Source organism: Falco peregrinus, chromosome 1, assembly GCF_023634155.1.
Source record: "Falco peregrinus isolate bFalPer1 chromosome 1, bFalPer1.pri, whole genome shotgun sequence".
Classification (NCBI taxonomy): Eukaryota; Metazoa; Chordata; class Aves; order Falconiformes; family Falconidae; genus Falco; species Falco peregrinus.
The window spans coordinates 25,834,475-25,852,289 of record NC_073721.1 but is presented as its reverse complement, the minus strand read 5'-3'; the positions used below and the strand labels follow the sequence as shown (position 1 = coordinate 25,852,289).

At 42.3% G+C, this 17,815-nt stretch overlaps 1 protein-coding gene across 5 annotated transcripts in view; it reads right to left on the bottom strand.

Moving 5' to 3' along the window:
* PCGF5 (polycomb group ring finger 5) overlaps positions 1-17,815 on the bottom strand; it is a 100,506-nt gene that overhangs the window by 58,546 nt on the left and 24,145 nt on the right. For 2 of the 5 annotated variants that reach the window (XM_055799896.1, XM_055799930.1), the window contains exon 1: positions 12,244-12,378. The exons of 2 other annotated variants lie outside the window; for them this stretch is intronic. The gene's annotated coding sequence lies outside the window, so the exon portion shown is untranslated. Of the gene's footprint in view, positions 1-12,243; positions 12,379-17,815 lie in introns of those variants that run through there. One more of the 5 variants, XM_055799902.1, reaches the window with a different exon arrangement.

Here is a 17,815-nt window from a genome sequence, read left to right as displayed (position 1 = left end):
TCTGATCTACTCTGACCTATCTGCAGCACAAGCTCTTGAGACACTTACCAATATAGGATGAACTTGGCAATCTTCACACTTTTTTTACTGGTAGGAAAGCACAGGAATCAACATTTAACTACTAATCACCACTTTCAAGGAATGTGTAGGTTTATTGCCATGAACAAGGTAAATCTCACCCACTCCAATAAGCAGGATCGGTAACATCCCACTCACTGAGGTATAAAAGAAGAGAAGGTTCTGTATTGTCCAAGTTTAAGTATTGCAGTCTTTATTGTTCTACGGTCACACTAGTTCTTTCCTAAACTCTGCCTGTCTTCCTGCAAATACTATATTCAGAACTCCTCCGTTAAGATCACTGTCACAGCTTCCTAAAAACAAGATTGTTTGTTTTAATAAAGTATTTTTAATGAATCTTATTTGTTTTAATTATAAGAAAATTTGCAAGCTGGCTGACTAGCAGCAAGATATGTCTGTGTTGTAAGCTGACTAGAAACCATATTCTGGTGTTACCATGGCACTGAGCCACATCTAATATACTCTGTCTTGATATTACACTAACCATAGGCAGATATTTTCTCAGTTTCTTCAAGCTCTGGCAGCAGGAGCTTACACCTGCTTAAAATGCCATGGACATGCCCCAGTGCATATTTAGTTTAGAAAATAAAATTGCATCTTTGTACCTCCAAGCAGTATACCCAAGTACGTTATGGAAAACTGTACCTGTATAATTAGTGCCTCTCCCTGAACCCAATTTGTCTATTATATTTCTTTAGCTAAATACACAACCTTCAGGCAAAACCAATCCCTTGTACATCTCCATGAAACTAAACTCAACAGAACTCTCTATCTAGATGGGGCCTTCCAAGAGTAGTACGACTTCGGTAAAAATTACAGACTCCAAAAGAGTTGAAGAAAAAAAAATCTGTGCCTTTGCATGTGTGAACTCTAATACCAGTTTCAATACTATGAATGTATATTTCCTATCAAACAACCTAGTATAAAAGACAGCTGTGCTTTTTTTATTTTACTCCTGGGTCTTTGGTATCACACAAACATACCCACTCATTACTCCAGTACTTAATGCTCCTCAAATAGTAAAAAAAATGATCTTCTTCACAACCTATTGTGGTGGGTTGACTTTGGCTGGTTGCCAGGTGCCCACCAAACCACTCTATTACTCCCTTCCTCAGCAGAACTGGGGGATAGAAAGTAAGATGGAAAAAACTTGTGGGTCAAGATAAAGGCAGTTTAATAAAGCAATAGCAAAGGTTGCACGCAAAGAAGTAAAGGAAAACAGAAGATGTTATTCTCTACTTCCCATTAGCAGGCAATGTTTGGCTACTGCCTGGGAAGCACGGCTTCAGTATAAGGAGTGGTTGCTCCAGAAGACAAACACTGTTGATCACAAATGCCCCCCCTTCCTCCTCCTTTCTTGTAGCTTATATATCTGAGCAGACATCATCTGGTATGGAATATCCTTTCAGTCAGTTTGGGTCAGCTGTCCTGGCTGCATCCCCTCCCTAGATTTTGCCCACCCCCAGCCTACTGGTGAGGGGGATAATGCTGGAGAGACAACCTTGATGCTGTGCAAGCACCGCTCAGCAGCAGCCGTAACACTGGTGTGTTATCAACACTTTTGTAGCTACCAAAACAGAGCACAGCGCTCGAAGGGCTGCTATGGGGCTCAGCCAGACCCAATACACCTATTCAACAACAAAACACTGCTAGCCATAATTTACAGATATGGAAACAGAAGACACAGAAGTCTAGGTCCAAACTGTCACAAGTACTCTTTAGTTCCATACACTCGATGCAAGTTCAATTTTTCAAGACACTCAGACAGTAAACAGCTCAGTTTCACGTGATTTTAGCTGTCCTGGCAATGTCAGAACACTGGCAAATTTGGTTACATGTGTTTCACAAATGTTAAAAAATGAATGCCCATCTGTGAATTCCTGATGTATGTTACCTACCCAACATGAAAGAGTCATCTAGCATCCAAGATGGACAGAAACTAGTCCTCCAAGGTGGCATTCAACTTCCCTAAGCTGAGACTATTCCCTGTCTTTCTGCATTCCTCTGCGCCCATTCTACCGTCTACTGCAGAAAACTCCTTTACTGATAAATCCCCAAACAATTTACAGCTGTGCAGTGAATAAGGGGTTGCTGGGGAGAAAGCCTTTTAAGAACAGAATTGAAGAGCACTACAATGGATACATAATGGTCACACCAACAGCCTAAAACAAGAAACGTCCTAACATTTTAGTCCTTTAGCCTTAAAAGAGCTATATGAGAACAATCTAACTTTTATACTTAACTATGCCCAAAATACAGGATTTCTACTGCAGAGTCAGTATGACTCTGTGCAGTGTAAATTGTCAGCAGTTTGAATTCTCCACCCACCAAACAGACCTCAAATGTATGAATACCAATCCAGCAAGCACTGAAGGGAGAGACGTTCTTTACCCGTTGTTCTCTCTGCTATTTGCTGATAGCAGAGGAAAGAAGAGGCTTAGGAAGTATGTTCTCTACTGGGTTTAGGCCTCCTACCCTCCCCTGAGCAGGAGACCTTTCCAGATCACTCAACATGCACCTCCTCATTTCCCTGTGCTTAGACCCTCCTAATGGTTTTCTAACTGCCTTTGTCTGCTGATAGTTGCAAACAGACGCCACTTGCCATTCTCACTCCTTTGCAAAGCAGTCACCTCTTCTTTCTCCTTTGTGATGTCTGTGCCTCTAACAGTCAAAACAGAGCTAAACTCCTCCTTTTTAATACTTGTATCAGAGTCCACACTGGGATTCAAGGAGAAACAATGACAGGGAAAGTTCCACTCGAGCACTTGGCTGCAGATGCCGTCTTTGGAAAATGTCGCTGGCAAACTCTCACCAGCCTCTTCTAAGAACATATATAAACTTAGATACTTTTTTTCAAAGGCTTATACTTTGATCAAACACTACTCTATTTTCAGAAGACAGGAAAAAATACATTCATAATACAAAGACAATAATTAAGCCAAATTTGAAGTCCTGGCTTTAATGAAAAGGTTACAAAAATTGTTTTACTAGGCAAAATGACAACTTTTCCCTAATCTTGTTCTTGGAATTATTTAATAACTGGCAATTTTATAAGCAATTCAAGGCATGGTCTGTGGTAACTTAACTATGGTAAGTACAAGCAGTACTTGTGGTTAGGCTTTTCTCTATCTACATGCATATTCAATATTGGCCTAGAGTCAAATGGATCAACTCAGGTTTAAGTTACAGTAGTTATGTTCAGCTAAGGGTAAAGTTCTAAATTATTTGTGTTTTTATGGATACTACCTTGGATACATGAGACCCAAGATGCTTCCTTTGAAAACATACAGTAAAAATGACATGATGAGCAGCTATCATCACTTGTAGGAATTATAGGAAATTTCAGTCAGCACGCTACCTGTCAATGTTATCACATATTACCCCTAAAAAAGATAGAAAATGTGAATCCAAAGGTCCAATGTTCAGCAAATCTTTGCAAATATTCTTTATGTATCAGAGTGCTTGAGAAATCTAGGTATAGGCCAGCTAGATGGGGGAAGTGGGAAGGGTTCTCCACTGCCAAGAAAGAAGTCAGATGCAGAGTTTGCCCCTAATAGTCCAGAACCAGACAACATCAAATCTGCTCCAGGAACTCACGTCCATGTGACACAAAATCCACTTCAGTGCAGGAGCCCACTAAGTATCCAAGAAAGACCAGAGATTACCTTAAATAAATATTAGAGAACCACTTTCTTAATGTACACTGCTCTGTTCACGCTGCTCTTCTGTCAACGTAATTACACATATTAGCAAGACTTCTAGGTGCCAGAATGAATTCCATGAGAAAGTTTTTAAGAAAATTCCACTTCTCAGTCCTGATCATCAAGTTAAACCTGGAAACAAGGGTTCACAGATCTTCTAGCTATGAAAAATGATAAGACTTACTAGAGATACTACCTCTACTGCATGGTGACACACCAGCTAAAGCCTTCAGTTTTCTAGTGGTAATGATCTGGTTTTTTTCTGCCCATGATGAAGCACTACCTTACATTCTCTCCCTATGCTAATATCCACTTTGTTTTCCAGGTGATAACCACACTTCCGCCTCAAATTAGCTATTTGATTGCCATAATTACAATAAAATCAAAGCAGCTATTCCCAACTTGTCCTTAAATCCACACTTAACTGAACAGCAGAGCTGATCTAATGGATCAGTTGCACCAAAAAAGGGAAGCACCACTCTGGAGCTTGTTGATCCATCTTTAAGTCCATTTAACACACCAGACCAACAGAAAACTTGTTGTTTCTTGATGGCTTAGTTAAACTTTATTTTCAAGTTCAATGACTGCCAGGGCTCAAACAGCATAAGAGATAGAAGCAGCACTTCCCTTGTTCAATAGCAGTTCAATAGTGTTCCCCAGTTCAATAGTACGTATAGGTGTCTTCTGAAATCACACCCTTAGTTCAAGGTTAATTCTTTGAGACCTGACAAAGGGCCTAGTTTGTGTGTTTTTTCCTATTGTATCAGTTGATGTAATAAGAGCTATTATACCTTGAGAAGCCAGACATTATAGAAAAGCGCCTGTTACAAATTTGTCACTGGTTTCATCCAGCTTCACACTGAATTCACTGGAAAAGCTCCTCTGCAATTAATGGAAATTTTGAATTGTAGACTAAACCCATGTAAATTTACGTTCTAAATTGTCAGCAAGTTACACATCAATGGTAGATTATAAACACTTGTCTGCGTGAGGCAACAACTGTCACTGAGTACATTATTTCAAATAAATCCATTTGCATTCTGTCATCACTGTCCGCACAAAACACTTGTAAATTGTGGTAAATATGTATTTGGGATGAAAGCATGAAAATTTACTTTATCTATGATAAACTCAAAGAGTTAAGATGGAAAGCTGAAAAATATTGGTTTGATTAAGCAGCTCTTCAAAATCACTTTGAATGCAGGGAAATTCCACAGCCAGAATCAACCAAGAGTAGTTAGTCAAAATATCATATCATACAAAGGGTCTTCTGTCTCTGCAGCTAGTACTGATGATTCTTCAAAAAAGTAAGTAACAATTTTATAAAACCATGGAAGAAAGAAACTTGGCAGTGTTAGGCTTATGGTTGGACTCAATGATCTTAAAGGTCTTTTTCACCCTGAATTACTTTATGATTCTATGATTTTTAACTTCATTCAATCCACACATTGTCTGTTTAAGAGCTGATCTTCCATCTGAAAAAAAGAACTGTGTTCTCACTAGGAAATTAATCAAGAGCCTGTTTTCTGACATATTCCATTCTTCTTCTTGAGGGAGGAAATAAATATAATTTCACTTGCTTTAATTAGTGGCGATGCTTCTTTAAGAATCACTCAAGACTTTTATCTCAAGATCAACTACTCTTTTTGCGGCGGAGAGAATTTATCTGTCTGTCAGATCTGATCAGTACTAACTAGCACTGAAATCTATCCTCAGAATATTTTTTTTTGTATTCTATTACTGTAATGTGCCTTGTTAGTACACAAAGATTTTAATAGATGTAACACAATGCAAAAAGTCATCTGAAAAATTCTGTCTAAGAAACTTACGTAAACACATAACCCTGGTGCATTTTACATCCCAAAGAAAAGTGATAATTTCTCTTTCAGGGACTTTGGACACATACTGGAATAATCTAATAAACACACTTTCCAATCCAAATTAAATTAGTAAGGCGGTAATATTTTACCCGTATTTTTAAAAAGAACCAGAACTAGGAAACACAATGCATTCTTCTGCTATTGAAAGCAACTCCAGTGCTTTTTCTTCCTTCCAAGTACAACTTCAGATTCAGGAAATTAATGTCTTGTTATAGGTCATGCTATTAAGTTTTACGTTGTATTATTACATCAGCAACTGCTAAGCAGACTCAGTGTTAAGTCTTGGAGAGCTGCGTTTATGTACCAAGGCCTGCTATTGATCAAGAGCAGTAAGTGCTATCACTGTACTGACAAAGCTAAAATAGGACTTACGACCATACAAGTAATTTCAATCTGCAGGTACTTCCTTTCCACATCACAAATCCACAGACAATGAAAAATGCAGTGATTAGGAGAATGCCAAGACTGGACACTGAGATTGTTCCTTAACAAGAACTTTTTCATGGGTTAGGATGCTCAGTCAAAGCTACAGTTCTTGTCTTATATTAGGTTTGGTTTTTTTTATAAAAGCTCTTATTTACATACATTATCCTAATTTTAAAGTGACTGAAAACAAAAATAAAATGTTAATAAGCAGCTGAAAACATAAGAATTAATCCAAGTGTGTTCTCATAAATCCACACTATCTGTCTGAATACATATTTGTATTCAGAAAAGAAATACTTTGATTTCTTATATGATGGTAGAAACTGGTTTTAAAAATGTAAATGATAATGCATATTAGAATGTTCCATTTTATAGTTCTAAAGAGAAATCTCAGCTATTCTACTTCTGCAAATTAGTTTGTCAGCTGCAGCCACTAGGAAATATATGTTACTGTCACACAAACAGTCATAAAATCATCTATATGACCACACAACTACTAGCTCACAGTTGTTGCAAACTAAATTGGGTACTTTCTTGCTTTGTCTGGTAAAATGGAATTCATTAGTACTGACTGAAACTGATACAGAACAATTATATTAGTCCTGAAAAACTAAACAATGAACATTAATACTTTTAAAGACCACTGCAAATAGAAATTCATATAAAGGTACCTGGTAACACTACATTGAAAATCCATATATTTCCCATATTCTGATACAGTGCCAAAGTGAAATCACCCTTGTAATTACAAAGTGAAGATAAATTGCCTCTCTGTCATCAAGCTATTACCACAGCATTTGGTTCCCCATGGAAGAAGTCAGTTGTAACAATTTCATCTGTCTATAATCCATGTAAGCAGTCCCTAATTCTACATCTCTGCAAAGGGAACCAGGATAGCTCAGGTACAAAAAGAAGTGTGTGATTCCAAGTCCAAAATTGAACAAACCGCTGCTCAGGCTGTTTCGGCTACATAAGAAAATCACAATTTTTTTGTTTGTTTATTTGTAAGAAGGACCAGAAGATACTATGAAAATGACAACCAATCTGTCCCTTACAGAAGTTCATCACATTTGAGAATTCCTGTAAGATTCTTCCTGCTGAACTATGTTAAAAAAAACCTGAAGTCTCATTTTTCTTAGGGCTTAATTTTGCTCTTGGTGGTATTCATGGTCTCCCTCACTGAAGCTTCACGTGAGTGACAAAAATATGAGTTAGATTTGTTACTTTTTCATTCATACTGTTGTCTATCTGGAATCATGTTTTACTTCCAGTGTTGGTCTTTGGACAAATGTTCTATTAAAACTGCAGAAGAATTGTTTTGGTTTTGCACTGGCATAGAAACACAGTAAAGGTTCAGACAAAACCATCTAAAATGAAAGCTATTATTTATTACTTATCTCCATAGAGACTGGAAGCCAAATCAGCCAGAATACTGAAGTGCTGCAAATTTTACAAATACAGAATGAATGACAAAGCGTTCCCCAAGAGGTCGTAATACAAAACCCAAACTGTAACAGGTGAACTAAACAAGTGTGCAGGGTGGAGTTTGGAAGATGGGAATAATAAACTGGATGCAAGCAATTTTATGGCAATTACAAGCTACAACCATCCCTGCTGGTGTCAGATTGTACTCATCGATTCAGCTGTCTGCTATTCATAAAACACAGACCAAGAACAGAACCATAGATTTTTCCGAGGAAGCAGGTAACTCCCAGAAAGTTGTCAGAAACAATGTATCTTTGTCAGAAAATAATTTTGTAATGCTGCCATCAATAATATGCATAGAATAAATCACACCCGTGAATGAGGACAAAACCCAAAATTTCACCATTTATGTCCCAACACTATTTCTTAGTGCATCTCCATTTGTGATTTAGTGTGTAGGAAGGGTTCTTTTTTATAAGAATTTGCTTAGAGGAGAAGTGGTATGACAACAAAGTGGTTCTTCTCCTTGTGGAAGAACCAGTACTGAAGCTGTGCCCAGGAAGTCACCAAAGGCACCCTATCTGAGTGTGGATACCTGGTTCTTCAGCAGTCATTGCTCAACGCCCGTGTGGTATACTCAAACCAGTGCAAACTCAACTGCCAGTGAAGATTCAGCGTGGGAAAGCAGCTCTTGAACTGTAACAGACCGCAACACCTTGCAGCCTGGTACCTCCCTCCTTCTGATGCATCAGTCAGTAATAGAACAGTATCTTTAAGTACGTAAAATCCTCCCAATAACTTTTACTCTCATCTTTAACCTTCTCTAAGAAAGTAAGTCTTCTCATCTTTCCCCTAGTTAGGTCTTTTATGAAAATAGGGTTATTATGGCAAACTTCCAGGCTATTTTTTTTTTATTTCAGCCAAACCTCAAAACACATATAAAACAACAAAGGAAGAAAATTATCCCGTATCAGGAAAGAAATGATCAGTGCATAGTAGCAAAGGAACAGTTTGGCCAGATATTAGGAAAACTGCTGAGACATGCATGAATTTGACTATTAGTAATGGGATAAATGGTTTCAGTTTTAGGTAACCAGCCAAGATTACGTTTCACATGTAAGAACTAAGTGACAGCTGTTGAGACCATAATGCTCAAGTAACACTATGTAGCTTTCCTTCCAAAAGTGTCCTACACTTGGCAGTAGGCGATTTTTATTTTATAAGCAATGATTAAGATAGAGACAGTAACACTGTTATTTCCCACATGCACACATGCAGTTACATATACACAGTCTTGTCATAGCATGGAGGAACTTGCTGCCAGTGCTACACCTGCTCTGCTTACTACAGGCTTCAGTCGCAAATTCTGTAAAGCTGTTACTTTTCATAGCACTACATTTACTGGAAAAATGTAAAGAGAAAAACACAATAATAAGGGAAATAAGCTTCACTGTAGGAAATGTCTGAAGTGCTATCCGCCAATATTCAAGAACAGATTAGCTACAACTGTAATACACAAAGCGATACACCTTGGTAGAGCATCAACTTTTTCTAACTATTTTCTTAATATTTTAAATATTGAGATTAGTAACAGAGATTAAACTTCTTCCCCTAGAACTGTAACAAATGTTTTTATCTGAGTATTTAGGGAGCAAATGACCCCCAAGCCAACATGCACTTGGTGCAAAGTTTTCAGTAGCTGAAGAAAGGATTCTCTTTTTCAACACTAGCAGTATGTCCTTCTACAGAAACAGCTCAAAACTTTGCTTGGGACTGCTGGATCTGCCTAGAAAGGGTCTTTAAAGTCAAAACTGCAAAATGGAAAGAATCTTTTTTTTTTTTTCCATTGGGATGTTAACTATTCATTTCCAGTTGAGAGAGCTGGAAGGACGTATGAAGGTGCTGTTGGCACCAGTCTTTCAGAGCAAAGAATCTGCAAAGCAGGTGATAAACTATTTTTTAAGCAAAGTACTATAAACTATTTTTTAAGCAAAGTACTATTAATTTCAAATAAAGATTATAACTTCATCTTTGTTTTCTTTCTGATAAAAGGCAGTGTAAGATTTAATATACATTCATAAATTTATCATGCTAAGAACCAAGTCTATGTATCCCAACACAGCAAAAAAACAAAATACAAAGTTGACACTCCACTTTTATCTGCATTGCCCTCCACTGTTCTCAAAGTTCTGCTGTGCATCCTACAGTAATCTGCTTATCAATCCCAAAAAATGGAGCTGCAGAGAAGTAACCTTAAACCAATCCATTTTATCTCACTTTATTTTGCACATTCTGCAGACTTAAAAGTGAAACCTAGAGTTTTTCACTTCTGCTTTGAAGACTAGAGCGCATATAGAGCAGGGAAAAATGGCTGGAGCAGAGTAGTGAGTCCACTTTCAGTATTATTTGCTTTACTGCTTTCAGCTGAGGTCTGGGTGCATAGAATGCCACCCACACTGTATGTTTCTATCTTCTTTGTACGGAAATCAAATACAAATGGATGAATGCTGATTTAAACGCACAAATAAAACTATTTCTTTCCTGTTTGTTAATCTGACCACCCAAAGTACCTCAATTAAGAGAATCTCTATTACGATGTGTTCACAGTAGTCCTAACTTGGTTAACTTCAGAATCTTCTGATAGTGAGGTGTTAAAAGCCGCCCAATGAACCCTGAAGTAGTAGTTTTCCCACACTTAGCTGCTCCAATCCTGTAGCTAACGCAATAAAACCGTTTTTGAAGTGCCAGTGCACTCAGTTCTAGACAAAAAAAGGTAATACGCCTTTTCTCCCCAAAAGTAACAATTACCCAAACCAACCCTTTCCATGACTGATTCATTCCTCCATTCCTGTTTGGAGAACGACTACAGGTAGAAAACAGAGGCAGCAAGATTAAGGATACCTGATGCCAAAGGAGGCAGACCATGCAAAGATCTTCATATACTGTAAACCCAAGTGCTTGTATGTATAAAGCACTACTTCCTTGTTGTAAACAGCGACTTCATTTCTCAAGTGGCAGGTATGCTGAGAAAAAGAAGAGGAATTAATCTCTTAAAATTCATAGTTCTGCCTCTGTACAGGTAGAGATAGACACGTCAAGAAAACGTGGAGGATGGAAATTCCACTTTGGAACCAAATCAGAGTTGAAAGAAAAACTATACACAGGACCCAGCCTCAATCCTATTTAACACAGCAAAAGGCAAGAGGATCAAGAACAGAAGAGTATCTAGGTACAACCCTAACATGTTTATTAAATAAACTGCCTTAATTTGTTTCCAAATATGTATTTATATATTTTTACTCTAACAGAGACTAAGTATTTTTGCCTAACAAAACTAAGCAAAACGAATCCCAGATTAAAAGCGTCTGGGATCTGTCTCTGACTTCAGTGTATAGGCGTAGTGCAATATCATTTATGTTTAGGAGGTTTTTTTGGTGGGTGGTGGGGTTTTTTTTCTTAAATTTTATTTTAAATTAATACATTTTGAATAACACAGCAAATTAAATCTTGCCATTAACAGCACCTTTCTGAGAATTTTGGTAAAATAAAGGGTAGCAAGTTGATACAGAAGGAAGTTATCATTCAACCACTGAGCCAGGAAAAACTGCAAGCGAGTGTTGCAAAACTTTCACAGTTCACAAAGTAGCCCCAGGAAACCTGCTAGGTTTCTGAGCGCTGTCTATGCTTCTTACATCCCACTGCGTATCAGAAACCGACGCTAACCTTTCACTATCTACAGTAACAACTATGCTCCCGCACGGTTGTATGTGTGTGTATGAGAGATGATTCACTTGCTTTTATTCCATGGAACTGATGATTCATTCAATCGTCCCCAGATCATACTAACATACTAAACATGCACATAAAGGAAGCAAAAATCAAGTTCTTAAACTTTGCTATGCTCAAATGTTTATTGCTCCCGGGAGAGAGAAGGGCACGCGGAGAGGAACCAGCGCAGGTTATGCTTCTGCTCAGGGGTTTGGGAAACACACCCAACCACGTGCACAAGGAGCTGCCGTGCTCCACCGGCGGGCAGCGAGGAGAGCTCCCGCCCTGCGCGGGCCGGGGCCGGGGCCGGGGCGCTCCCCCAGCGCCGCGACCTGCTGCGGGAGGGCGCGGCGGGCCGGCCTGTGCCCCTCACACCGAGGGTTTGCGCCTCTCCTCCTCCGGTGACATCTTATATAATAAGCCAAGCTAATCACGACGGAAGCGGGCCAAACTGCCACGGAGCATTAGCCAGGGATGATTACCCGCAGGAACAGATGCTTTGGACCAGAACCTACTCCTCGCTAACTAGCCGCCCAGGCGCCTTGCTAGAAAAATCCCCGCAGGGGTGGCAACGGCTCCCGCAGCAGCCAGACGCGAAGCGCTCGTCACCCAGCCGCGCTGCGCGCCGTCCCCCTCAGGAAGCCACAAGCATCGCGGACGGCATCAGCCTCTCCCGGGCGCATTCCGCGGTCCCCGCCGGCAGCCAACACCGCCGCCCTGCCCGCGCCGCCGCCTCCCTCCTCCGCGGCGTATCTGAGGAGAAAGTTACTCGGCGGCCCCTGCCCCCCGCGGCCCCGCTCCCCGCCGCCGCCGCAGCGCAGTTCAAGAGCAATGTCACGTTCAACAACTTGTTATGACACATGATCCCCCCCCCTCCCCGCGCATCCGCACCCCGCCGCCGCCTACCCGCCCGCCCGGCGGCCCCCGCCCGCCCCTGCCGCCGCCCGGCCCGGCGGGACCCTTACCTTCCCCCTCGGGAGGCCGCGGGCACCCGCGGGCGTGTGCGGGAGTGGGGTGCGTGTGGCAGCGCGGGCGGCGCCGGCTGGGCGGGCGGGCGGGCGGGCGGGGGGAGGGGAGGGCGGCTGAGGCGGTTGGGCGGCGGGAACGCGCGCCTCGCCGGACTTGTTGGCGGGCGGCGGGGGCGGCTGCGGGGAGGCGCGGGGAGCGAGCGGGAGCGGCGCGGAGGGGAGAGCGGGGGGCGGAGGAGTTTCCCGGGGCTTGTTTACGCATTGCCGCCCCGCTCGGTGCACACACTTCACTCTCTGATTGGACACAAACTGGGGCACAGCCTGGCTCGGGCGCTGCCGGCCCGGCGGCCCCCGGCGCCACTCGGCCGCCGCCGGAGCCCCCACTGGGCCGTGCCGCGGCGGGGCACGGGGCGCACCGCTGCCCGCCCGCCCGCCCCACGGGGCTCCGGCAGCGCCCGCCGCCGCCAACCGCCCTCCCTCAGCCGCTGCCTGCCCGCCGCCTCTGCGCACGCCCGGCGCGCTGGCGGGGGCCCGGGAGGCGCATGCGCCCCCACGGCTGCGCCCCCACGGCTGCGCATGCCCGCTGGGGCGGCGAGGCCGGTGCCGAGCCGCTGCCCGTCCTCTGCCCTCGCTTCCCGCCGGAGGCCGGGGGCGGGCAGGCTGCGGGAGCGGCGGCCGGGGCCCGGGGAGCTTGGCTCGGCGGCTGGAGGGGCCGCAGGAGCGTTGTCCGCCCACTCCGAGGGGCCAGCGGAGCTGCCCGCCGCGGTCGCCGCGGCTCCGCTCCCCTGCGGGAGGCGTTACGTAACCGGCGGGCCCGGCGGGACGCCGCCTCGGTTCGCGTCCTCAGCGCCGTGAAGGCACACGGCCTCAGCGGTAACGCCTGGGCGGGAGGGGCCTGCCCCGGGCCCGCTGTCCTCGATGTGGATGTGGCTGCGCGTCCCTGGCAGGGAGGTGGCGTTTGCCGTTCTGTCCGGCTCCTGCCAAGGAACAGCCCCCGCTGCCCCTTCCCCCGCCCCCCCCCGGGCAGGTGCGTCCCGGTCCTGGGCGTTCAGTCGCGACTAGAGGACAGCGTGACCAGCCGGGGGGAAGGACCCATTCCTCATGCTCTTTGCGCATCAGATCAGGAAAACTTAAAGTTCGGGTGATAACGCGGGCGGAGCGGGTGCGAGGCGTGCGTCTTCAAGAAGCAAGATTATTGTTGTGTGAACAACTGCTGCACAGAAATATCACGTTATTCCTGTTTGTGTAGGCAAAAAGACATTTCAGCAATGGGTACTTTCTCATTAGCTTATTTCTCCTGCGCTGATTATGACTCATATCTTACCCTTGGTAATTTCCAGTGAAATAAGTAATTTTAACCAAGGAGGTAATGAGAATATAACACGATTGTATGACATTACTCATGTACTCATGAATTCTAGTTAAGCAACTCCTCACCGTTCCTTTTTTTCCCATCCCACAGTCAACAATGGCAATAAATGTAATATTGAAATATATGCCATGAGAGCTCTTTGCGATAGGGATTCCCAGTTTCCACTCATATGCACCACAGGAATTTCCCTGACTCATTTTCAGATGAGTAAGCTGCTCAATCAAGTTTTCCTGACATTTAATATTAAAGCACTTGACTCCCTCATGCTGATAACAGAACTGATATTTCCTGTAACCTGTGTTCATGATGGCTCTTGCATGAAGTTTGGGATAAGGGCCCTTGCTAGAACCATTTTCCTGCAAGCCGGCAGAGCAGTTGGCCAGGAGTCAGGTCTGCTGGTGCTAACTTACGGCTGAGCATCCACCTGCAAGTTAGCACTTTTCACATGTTCAGCTTTCATTCTTGGATGGCAAGTAGGAGAGCAGTTTTGAAGGGTTCGCTTTAATCTATCTGTGATGCTTTCCAGGTAGCATTGCATTAAAAAAACCCCATTATCTAGGGAAGAGTTCTCTTGTGCCTGCTTAGATCTTTTTCCTTTTTAGCTACTTCAGGCCTTCCTGAGAGCATTTATCAGGATTTCTGAGTTTAAGATGCTTTAGCATCATCTGACCAGGTCACTGCATCACATTTATTTAGGCATCAGTGTGCAATGCCAGTAAGTGGATATTCTGAGGCTTTGCTGATCAGACTAGTGTTGATCTTGACTGTCAGGTCAGCTGTTGGTTATAATTGGGTTTGTGATAATCAGCCAGATTTGTGATATCAGAGCAGTGCATTCAACTCCTCTGAGTTTGTACTCAATGGGGGTCACACAATACACAGGGTATTTTTAGAGATTAAAAGAATTTTCACTGAAAATAAAGTGGGCTGTCTATGTTTTAAGCTGTTGCATCAGGCTCACTGAAAACTCAGTCATACCTGAATTGTTTTACCTGAGTCCTATCCTTAAAAGTTTTGTTTTGTTTTTGTTTGGGTTTTATTTGGTTGGTTGGTTGGTTGGTTGGTTGGTTTGGGGGGGGGTGGGGGGGGTGAGGGGTTGGTAAATAAAATCTGTGACTATAAGCTTTCATTTGCAGAAAATAAATAGAGAAATTCTGGATCATGAAAAACATTTCCAGAGAGAGACAGTAGTTCTCCCCAGAGTCTTTGTTTATCTGAAAAAAAGGCAGAAAGAGAAAAAATCCTTCCTAGTCCTTCCTGTACATGAAGGTACTTGAGCACGTAGTGGTTTTACTAGAAAACAAATCCTGTGTTAAAACTTTGGAGGGCTCTCCTGGTTCTGGGAGGCATGATAGTACCAAAGTCTAAGACCTAGAGAGAGAGCTGTCAGTGAGGAACAACTGATGCCTGCAGTGGAGTCATGGAAGGAACCATACCAGAAGATAAAGATATTCAGGGTATTGCTACAAGTAGAAAATGCAGCTCCGGTGATGGCCTAGACGTGGCAGGACAGAGATCAGAGCAGATTAGCTTTCCTTACTGAGACAGCAAGGAAGGCATACAGTAAAACCAATGCAAAACACTATTCAGTACTTAAGACAGTTATCTCACCAAATGTTCTCTGACTGCCTAAATGATGGATGCGGGTTTCCCCGTCAAGGTTTTCCTCACAGCCAGGAGGGCCACAGATTAAATATGAGTACATACATATAATATGCAATTATATAAATATAATATTAGACGAAAGCTTTTCTTATGTTTTCTTGGCTCCTAGGAGACACCAAATAGCAAGAGACTAATAATCAAAGCACAAGAGCTGGCACCACTCGCTCTGTTGCAATGTAAGACGTAAAGTCTAAATCCATCAAGTGGCTGTGAAAACCTGAACTATAGATTCCAGATGATACTGAATATAGATTCTTAGATGATACTGAATTTTTAGTGTAAACAGCTTTTACAGCTTCGCAGTAGACTGTGCATACAGGAGGAGAGGGTTTGTCTGGTTCAAGACTCAGTTTTCTAATTATATGTCTTTCACTTCCTCTGCTGATTTTATTTCTAGTAGAGTGAGGAGCCCTAAACTACTCCCTGGGGCTCTTTTCTTGATCCCAAGCTTTTTCAAATGTCAGTGTTTTCTTAAGATGATGGCTTTTATAAGCTGTCAGTTAATTGTGATTAGAGAAACAGCCACATCTGGATCTCTTCTGATGACGATGCATTTTTTTGGACAACCGGTGTGAATGTGGTTCTCAATGTTAAAATATGTGCTTGGGAAATATTTTTTAAAACTAAAAATAAGCAAAATCAAAGTATTTAACTTGGTTCTCAGCAATTGCTACATTTAGGGTTGTAAGTTAACTTACGAGTCATTAGATTCTGCCTGTCAAATAAGCCCCCATAACTTCCACTAAAGGACAAGACATAACCTTTTGGTATATGTTTATCTTTCAGATCCCTGACTCTCAATTTCTTACTTCATATACGTAAGTCTCAGTGAGTGCCCTCCCTGCCTCCTCAGGAATATTGCCAGGGTACATTCTTCCATTTCCAAAGCTTACATAGGAATTGCGATTCACAGCTTTAAAATATATAGCATTAATTATGCAGCTTTCTTATGAGCTAGGACTTCTTGCCAGAGTGAGTGATGAATCCCACTCTCCCTTTTCATCCAGAATTTGACTGCTAAGCTGTCTTATTTAGCATAGTACTAGGGCACTCCATGATACTTCCATTTGAAAAGAGAGCATCACCACTCCTAACTCCCTGTTTAAACTGTTATACTCTTAAATACTATTTTATACTACGATTTTGCATTTCAGTCATTTCAGTTTCATTCGTTGTAAACAGTTCTATGTCATATGGAACAGGCTTTCCAAGCAAGTTTGTTTATCAGTTGTTTACTGGTCAGCTACAGTCACCCTTGAGTTTCAGTTTTACTGAGCACAGCTTAGTGGTACTCTGATTCCAGAGGATATCATACCAACAGTGAAACTGAATTGTGAGTTCTGATTTTTGTTGGATATTTTCAACTTGAGCATTGTTTTATTTCTGTTGTATGAGTACTGAAACACACTGACATATGAGTTACACGACAGAAAACATTTGCTCTCTTGCCTTTGGATGAGACTGAGAATGTTTTCACTCGGTTGCAGAGGGGAAGAGGTATAAAACACCTGCTCAGCCTGGCTTCAGCTCCAGCAGGAGGAGGAGTTGCCAGAGATCTCTCTATCTTCTGTCAGCTGGAATAGCTGCTTAATTGCAAAATTGGTACAGAGCCTATGGCAAGAATATGTAAAAGTTTACTTTCTCCTCGGGACAAAACTGTTGAGATTTGTGGATAAATGGTATGTTTAATATAATTTATTGGTGCATTGTAAATATGTAAATAAAGGACAAACATCTTCTATCTACCAGCCAGCATCTGGTACTAGAGACAAACATCTCCAATGTTGGAGCAGATCATAAGCACAGCTACAGTGACATCAGGACTAGATTCTCAATAGGGCGTTCTGCACTCCTGCAAAGGCAGCAGGAATCTCCTTGGACCTGCTCTAGTGCTTTGAGGCAACTCCTATTTCTTCTCTAGTCGCACTGTTCCTGAAACTTTCTCTACTTCCTTCCATTTCACTATTTTTCCTTTTTTTAACTCAACTATGCCCTGTAGCTTAGTATTACTGTGAAGCATTTTAGTTTTAATGTCAGAGAAAGGTGTTTCCCAGCAGTAGTTTGAATTTCATAATTTTATGCAATATGAACCAAGGTATAATTACATTATATAAGAGACTATTACAACGTGTCATTTTGTAGGTGGGATAAAGTACCTGTGAATTACTATGGGTAATCTCCCTCCAAAATGGAGAAGGGTATAGACAGGTTGTCTCCTGGTAATGAGCTGTATTATTTCACACCAGGGAGTTCTGCTCACAGAGACTTGCAAACGTAGATTTTAATAGACTAAACTATTAATGTTCTGTTTGAGTGGGCTGGCAGGACAAGACTGATACCTGCACTCAAAAATCACAGCAGCTGTTTCTGAGAAAGTCTCCCTTTTGTCAGTGAGGAGACAACCCCTTATCAAGAGATTCAGAGCATAATTACTGGAGTCAATCCTTCATCAGCCCAGCTACCACACGAGACAGTCACTTTTATGTTGCTGAATGGTATGAATGAAGGAAAGGAGGATGGCAGAGCAAATTC